The sequence below is a fragment of the Salvelinus sp. IW2-2015 genome, unplaced genomic scaffold, assembly GCF_002910315.2.
Source record: "Salvelinus sp. IW2-2015 unplaced genomic scaffold, ASM291031v2 Un_scaffold1587, whole genome shotgun sequence".
Taxonomy (NCBI): domain Eukaryota; kingdom Metazoa; phylum Chordata; class Actinopteri; order Salmoniformes; family Salmonidae; genus Salvelinus; species Salvelinus sp. IW2-2015.
This window is the reverse complement of record NW_019943011.1, coordinates 166,769-173,237: the sequence shown is the minus strand read 5'-3', so window position 1 is coordinate 173,237 and position 6,469 is coordinate 166,769. Positions and strand designations below refer to the sequence as shown.

General features: G+C 40.7%; 1 long non-coding RNA gene across 1 annotated transcript in view; it reads left to right on the top strand.

Annotated features, from left to right (window-relative positions):
- Nucleotides 1-1,355, top strand: part of LOC112071340 (uncharacterized) — a 9,287-nt gene extending 7,932 nt beyond the window's left edge. Inside the window, exon 3 of the long non-coding RNA XR_002894061.2 lies at nucleotides 1,268-1,355. This is a non-coding gene — a long non-coding RNA (uncharacterized lncRNA). The remainder of the gene's footprint in view (nucleotides 1-1,267) is intronic.
- Nucleotides 1,356-6,469: the final 5,114 nt, after the last annotated feature.

Genomic DNA, 6,469 nt, shown 5'->3' with positions numbered 1-6,469 from the left:
GCTACAACATCATGATATCATGAATAACTTCAGCGTTGGGCTGGGTTGGCTTGCTACGACATCATGATAACCCCATTCAGCGTTAGGCTGGGTTGGCTTGCTACGAACATCTTGATATCATAATAACCATTCAGCGTTAGCTGGGTTGGCTTACTACGACATCCTGATATCATGATATACATTCAGCGTTAGGCTGAGTTGGCTGCTACCGACACCTGATATCATGATATAACATTCAGCGTTAGGCTGGGTTGCTTACTACGACATCCTGATATCATGATATAACATTCAGCGTTAGGCTGGGTTGGCTTGCTACGACATCTTGATATCATGATATACCATTCAGCGTTAGGCTGGGTTGGCTTGCCTACGACATCTTTGATATCATGATATATCATTCAGCGTTAGGCTGGGTTGGCTTACCTAACGACATCCTGATATCATGATATTAACATTTCAGCGTTAGGCTGGGTTGGCTTACCCACGACATCATGATATCATGATATATACTTCAGCGTTAGGCTGGGTTGGCTTACTACGACATCATGATATCATGATAATATCATTCAGCGTTAGGCTGGGTTGGCTTACACGACATCATGATCATGATATATCATTCAGCGTTAGGCTGGTTGGCTATCTACGACATCATGATATATCATTCAGCGTTAGGCTGGGTTGGCTTAGTCCAACATCATGATATCAAGATATAAACATTCAGCGTTAGGCTGGTTGGCTTACTACGACATCTTGATATCATGATATATCATTCAGCGTTAGGCTGGGTTGGCTTAGTGCAACATCATGATATCATGATATAACATTCAGGGTTAGGCTGGGTTGGCTAGGCAACATCATGATACATGATTAACATTCAGGTTAGGCTGGGTTGGCTTAGTGCACATCAAGATATCATGATAATAACATTCAGCGTTAGGCTGGGTTGGCTTACACGCCAATCATGATATCATGAATATAACATTCAGCGTTAGGCTGGGTTGGCTTACACGACATCATGATATCTGATATATCATTCAGCGTTGGCTGGGTTGGCTTACTATCGAAATCATGATATATCATTCACGTTAGGCTGGGTTGGCTTAGTGCAACATCATGATATCATGATATATCATTCAGGTTAGGCTGGTTTGGCTTAGTGCAACATCATGATATCATGATATAACATTCAGGTTAGGCAATAACCCTGTCTCCACATCATTGTTTAGTGTTGGTAGGAAAACTGACGTGTGTGATGTGTGTGTCTCAGGTTCCTGTCGATAATGGCGGCAGCATCGGTTGATGGAGAAGAGGTCAACCAAGAGTCGATCTCGCTCAACGTACAGAACAGCATCGCCAACCAAAGAAATGGTACTTGTATTATTACAAAGTGTCACAGCTTTTCATGTCTCTCTCACAACCCTTGGTCATGATTGAATCTAGGGTCGTTGATTGATAAGTAGGTGCTTTGATTCAAATCCAAAGTGTAACATCTCACGGGTGATGTTGGTGGGTGACCATGCAGAGGCTGTGACTCTGAGAAATGTTCACATTACCAAGCCACTTCTTTGCAGGAAAGTGGTGAAATACATGTATACGTCTGTCTGTGAAGAATTCTAGTCACAGAATCCTCAGCATGCATTGTCGTATCTGTTCTTCACCAGACTGTGGTTGGCTTCCATCCTGGCTTACACAGTTAGGTAGAGTTTACACAAGTAACAGTTAGGTAACGGTAACAGTTAGGTAACAGTAACATAGGTAAAGTACAGTTAGGTCAGGTAACGAGTTAGGTTGCAGGTAACAGTTAGTTAGGTACAGGTAACAGCACAGGTAACAGGTAACAGTTAGGTAACATGTAAACAGTTAGGTAAACATGTAACAGTTGGTAACATGTAAACAGTAGGTAAGCAGGTAACAGTTAGGTTGCAGTAACAGTTAAGGTAACAGGTAACAGTTAGTAACAGTACAAGTTAGGTAACATGTAACAGTTAAGGTAACATGTAACAGTTAGGTAAAGGTAACAGTTAGGTAACAGGTAACAGTTAGGTAACAGGTAACATTAGGTAACAGTTAGGTAACAGGTAACAGTAGGTAAACAGGTACAGTTAGCGTAACAGAGTACAGTAGGTAACAGGTAACAGTTAGGTAAAGGTACAGTAGGTACCAGTTAGGTAACAGTTAGGTAACATGTAAGACAGTTAGGTAACAGTTTAGGTAACCAGTAGGTAACAGTAACAGTATAGTAACAAGGTAACAGTCAGGTAACATGTAACAGAGTCAGGTACAGTTAGGTAACAGGTAACAGTTAGGTAACATGTAAGTGACACGTTAGGTAACATAAGTAAACAGTAACAGTAGGTAACAGTAACAGTTAGGTAACAGGTAACAGTAGGTAACATGTAACAGTTAGGTAACAGGTAACGTTAGGTAACAATGTAACAGTTAGGAACATGTAACAGTTAGGTAAACATTAGGTAAACATAACAGTTAGGTAACAGTAACAGTTTAGGTAGCAGTGTAACAGTTAGGTAACAGTAACATTTAGGTAGCATTAACAGTTAGGTAACAGGTAACAGTTAAGGTAGTAGGTAACAGGTAACATTAGGTCAGGTAACAGTTAGGTAACAGGTAACATGTAAAGTTAGTAGCAGGTAAAGTACAGTTAGGTAAATGTAACAGTTAGTAACAGTAACAGTTAGGTACAGGAACAGCCAGGTAACAGTAACAGTTAGGTAAAGGTAACAGATTAGGTAGCAACAGGTAACAGTTAGGTAGCAGTAACAGTTAGGTAGTACATAGTAGATACAGTAAGCATGTACAGTAAAGTAGCAGGTAGGTACCGGTAACAGTTAGGTTCAGGTAACAGGTACAAGTAGCATGTAACAGTAAAGTAGCAGGTAGGTAACCGGTAACAGTTAGGTTGCAGGTAACAGGTACAACTAGATAGCAGTTAGGTAACAGTTTGATTGCAGGTGACATTTAGGTAGCAGGTACAATTATGTAACAGGTAACAGTTGGTAGCAGGTAACAGTTATGTACTAGGTAACATTTAGGTAACAGTTAGGCACCGGGTAACAGTTAAGCAACAGTTACCTAACAGGTAACAGTTGGTAGCAGGTAACAGGTAGCTATCAGGTAACAGTTAGCTGATTGACTCTCTGCAAAACACTAACAAAAGACCCATCATATCTGTCCCTGGGCCCTCTCTGAATCGTTGCATGAAAAGCTTTAGCAGGATTCTTTCTCTTTACAACCGGCTACGTGATTATTGCAGCTCAATGGGTGTAACGTTTCTTGACAATTTCGACACCTTTTGTAAAACAAAACAGGTTTTATAAGGAGGACGGGATCCACCCAAATCCTGTGGGTTCCTGGATCCTTTCACAGTATTATAAGGCTGCGTTGAGACAATGACTTATCAATGACCCGAGCCCAGCTCAGTTAATCCCTACGATTGTGTCACAAGAGTTGTCATAATGTTTCAGCAAATGTACATTATCCCAGAGACTTTGGTAGACACAATGTAAGTAACCTAATGTATGTCCCTCTAACTGCCCTGAAGGCCTCTACTGATCCTACAGCTATTGTACACTACCGTTCAAAAGTTTKGGGTCACTTAGAAATGTCCTTGTTTTTGAAAGAAAGTCAAATATTTTGTCCATTAAAATAACATCAAATTGATCAGAAATACAGTGTAGACATTGTTAATGTTGTAAATGACTATTGTAACTGGAAACGGCTGATTTCTAATGGAATATCTACATAGGCGTACAGAGGCCCATTATCAGCAACCATCACTCCTGTGTTCCAATGGCACGTTGTGTTAGCTAATCCAAGTTKATCATTTTAAAAGGCTAATTGATCATTAGAAAAGCCTTTTGCAATTATGTTAGCTCAGCTGAAAACTGTTGTTCTGATTAAAGAAGCAATTAAACTGGCCTTCTTTAGACTTGTTGAGTATCTGGAGCGYCAGCATTTGTGGGATCGATTACAGGCTCRAAATTGCCAGAAACAAAGAACTTTCWTCTGAAACTCATCRGTCTTTCTTGTTCTGAGAAATGAAGGCTATTCCATGCGGGAAATTCCTGTGTACTACTCCCTTCACAGAACAGCACAAACTGGCTCTAACCAGAATAGAAAGAGGAGTGGGAGGCTCCGGTGCACAACTGAGCAAGAGGACAAGTACTTTAGAGTGTCTAGTTTGAGAAACAGATGCCTCACAAGTCCTCAACTGGCAGCTTCACTAAATAGTATCCACAAAACACCAGTCTCAGCGTCAGCAGTGAAGAGGCGACTCCGGGATGCTGGCCTTCTAGGCAGAGTTCCTCTGTCCAGTGTCTGTTTTCTTTTGCCCATCTTAATMTTTTATTTTTATTGGCCAGTCTGAGATATGGCTTTTTCTTTGCAGCTCTGCCTGGAAGGCCAGCACCCCAAACTTTTGAACGGTAGTGTACATAGTAATCATGTGTCTATGAACCAAATTCACACTGTAGCATTAAGCCGGTGTTCCCTAGGAGGAAGTCCACTGTGAGCAGCTCACCCTGCACCAACATAAAGAACATGAGCACCTCTACTGCTGTTAAGCTTCCCAGTAAAGCAATAAAAGCAAGTAAGCATCCCAGAAGAAAAGTGCTCAAAATAGCCCACGTTAACATATTGTAGCTTAGGTTATGTAGCTTGCCAGCAGCATACCACCCTGTATCCCACTGCTGGCTTGCTTCTGAAGCTAAGCAGGGTTGGTCCTGGTTGATCCCTGGATGGGAGACCAGATGCTGCTGGAAGTGGTGTTGGAGGGCCAGTAGGAGGCACTCTTTCCTCTGGTCTAAAAAAATATCCCAATGCCCCAGGGCAGTGATTGGGGACACTGCCCTGTGTAGGGTTCCGTCGTTTGGATGGGACGTTAAACGGGTGTCCTGACTCTCTGAGGTCATTAAAGATCCCATGGCACTTATCATAAGAGTAGGGGTGTTAACCCTGGTGTCCTGGCTAAATTCCCAATCTGGCCCTCATACCGTCACCTAATAATCCCCAGTTTACAATGGGCACATTCATCCTCCACTGTAACTATTCCCCAGGTCGTTGCTGTAAATGAGAATGTGTTCTCAGTCAACTTACCTGGTAAAAAAAATAAAAAATAGGGTCATGAAATCAATTATTTATTTGAAACAGATGACATTCATATTCTGACTATCTCTGAAACTAGATAATACCCTTGATGATACAGTGGTAGCAATACATGGTTATAACATTTACAGAAAATATAGAAATGCCAATGGTGGAGGTGTTGCTGTTTATATTCAGAGCCACATTCCTGTAAAGCTTAGAGAGGATCTCATGTTAAATCCTGTTGAAGTAATATGGCTACAGGTTCATCTSCCTCACCTAAAGCCCATTCTGGTGGGAAGCTGCTATAGACCATCAAGTGCTAACAGTCAGTATCTGGATAACATGTGTGAAATGCTTGATAATGTATGTGATATCAACAGAGAGGTATATTTTCTGGGTGATTTAAATATTGACTGGCTTTCATCAGGCTGCCCACTCAAGAAAAAGCTTCAAACTGTAACCAGTGCCTGCATCCTGGTTCAGGTTATCAGTCAACCTACCAGGGTAGTTACAAACAGCACAGGAATTAAATCATCAACATGTATTGATCACATCTTTACTAATACTGCAGAAATGTGCTTTAAAACACTATCCAGATCCATAGGATGTAGTGATCACAATATAGTAGCCACATCTAGGAAAACCACAGTTCCAAAGGCTGGGCCTAATATAGTGTATAAGAGGTCACACAATAAGTTCTGTAGTGATTCATATGTTATTGATGTAAAAATACTTGTTGGTCCATGGTGTGTAATGAGGAGCAACCAGACGCTGCACTTGATGCATTTAGGAAATTGCTTATCCCAGTTACTAATAAACATGCACCCATTAAGAAAATGACTGTAAAAACTGTTAAATCCCTGTGGATTGATGAGGAATTGAAACATTGTATTGTTGAGAGGGATGAGGCAAAAGGAATGGCAAATAARTCTGGCTGCACAGCTGATTGGCAAACTTATTGCAAATAGAGAAATCATGTGACTAAACTGAATAAAAAGAAGAAGAAACTATACAATGAAACAAAAGATAAATGATATAAAGAATGATAGTAAAAAGCTTTGGAGCATCTTAAATAAAATGTTCAGAACAAGGGGCAACCTCATCTCCATCATTCATTAAATCATTCGTCACAAAACCAACTGATATTACCAACTACTTTAATTACTTTTTAATTTGCAAGATCAGGGATGACATGCCAGCAACAAACGTCGACACATCCAAGTATATCTGACCACATTATAAAAGACAAGCGTTGTACTTTAACAGGTTACATTTAGGTAGTAGGTAACAGTTAGGTAGCAGGTAACAGGTAACAGTTAGGTAGCAGGTAACAGTTAGGTAGCAGGTAACAGGTAACAGTTAGGTA